This window comes from Microtus ochrogaster, chromosome 10 (assembly GCF_000317375.1).
Source record: "Microtus ochrogaster isolate Prairie Vole_2 chromosome 10, MicOch1.0, whole genome shotgun sequence".
Classification (NCBI taxonomy): Eukaryota; Metazoa; Chordata; class Mammalia; order Rodentia; family Cricetidae; genus Microtus; species Microtus ochrogaster.
In genome coordinates, this window is record NC_022016.1 from 80233455 (window position 1) to 80235147 (window position 1693).

The window sequence follows — 1693 nt, forward strand, 5'->3', positions numbered from 1 at the left end:
ACAGATCTGGGAGGAATTGGGAGAGGGAATGAACATAATCAAATTACATTATATAAAATTTTCAAAGGCTCATTAATAATTTTAAAGAAAAAAGACAACTGTAACTGAGAGTCTGGTTTGGTTTGAACTCCAGAACTCTTTCATCTATTCCCTCATTTTAGGGGTGAAATATAGGTTCTTAAGCAAAAGAGAGAAAAGGTCACCATCCAAGAGTCCAAGGTCAGAGGGGAAGAGCACTGTGTGAATACAAAGAGTAGCCATGAAATTGGATAAAATTCAGTGAGATGCGACTGTAAATTGTTGTATTCCCCTTTGCTCAAGTTTTTGACATAGCATGGGATTTAGGAGAGAAAGAAAGGACCTTTGGCCCTATGGGTTGAGAAATCCCTTATTGTTAGGAAAGGGAAAGGAGAAAACACTTGGGAGCATGACAGCATCTTCTGGGGAGGGAGTCTTGTAGTCCAATAGGGATTTGACCAGTACCACTATGGTCTCTCAATGATTGATTTCCTCTTTACAATATCATTTTACCTCTCTGTTATCAGTTTCTCATCACTAAAATAAGGGCAGGGGTAAACTAACCTCTGAGCTAATAGGCCAAACAGTTTATAACTAATGTAGACCTCTGTGTGATTTCTTCGGGGCTAAACAGCTGTGGGTCCTGTTGGGATAGAACACCTCAGACAACAGAATGGTGCCCAACATGTGGACAACTGCATCTACATAAAGCCTGAAAGAGCTTGGGAAGTAATTCTAGACATAAAATAATAGAGTTTAGCATGGCTTATGGATAAACAGCAATTTCTTGGGTGGGCTCTGTTTGCTATGGGCAAGTGCTCTCATTTCACAGAGGCTTCCTGACTCAGCTTTAGCCCTTTTGAGAGACTCTGCCACAAATCACTTAAATGGTGTTTATAAATAGCCTACAGCATGCTTATTGTTAGTGGCACAGACCTTGAAATGCCATAGAGTTGTGGCAATAAACATGGCTCCAGCTGGTACCTCCACCATGAGGAATCTCAGAAAGCTAAGGAATGGGCTGGATCCAGCCATCAAAGCCATGGTTTTAATCCTAGCCATATCACTTAGCAAATCAAAGACTCATGTGGTCAGAAAAAGAGGGATATACAGTAAAGAGAGTTTCAGGTGAAGAAAACCTCTAAATGGTTTACACTGTGTTTAAAAATATATGTAGGCTTGAGAAAAAAAGACAAAAGGATAGAGTCCTTAAAATAAAGAAAGAGAATAGTTGGGTGTGGTGGCACACAGCTTTAATCCCAACACTTGGGAGACAGAGGCAGACAGACCTCTGTCAGTTCAAGGTGTGTTAGCACATATCTTTAATCCCAGCAATTGGGAAGCAGAGGCAGGCAGATCTTGCTTTTAGGTTACCCTGCTTCGAACTCAAACAAAGGTCCCACCTGTGTGTAAATCAGAGTTCTGCTCCCTGAAGGCTGTCCACAGGTGTGGCTAGTTGTAAGACCTAGTGCTCCTGAGAGAGGGAAGTAGTTGGTTCCCACCTAAAACAAAAAGTTGGATCTAAGGACCCAGCTAAGTACCTTTATGGAAATAACTTGGGATTCCACCCAAGGAGTGGTTTGCCTACAGAGAGGTTGGTCTAGGGCCTGAGGGATGAATGTACCCCATGACTTTCAATTTCTATGTTAATGCAGTCCTTTTGTTCTACTCCTAC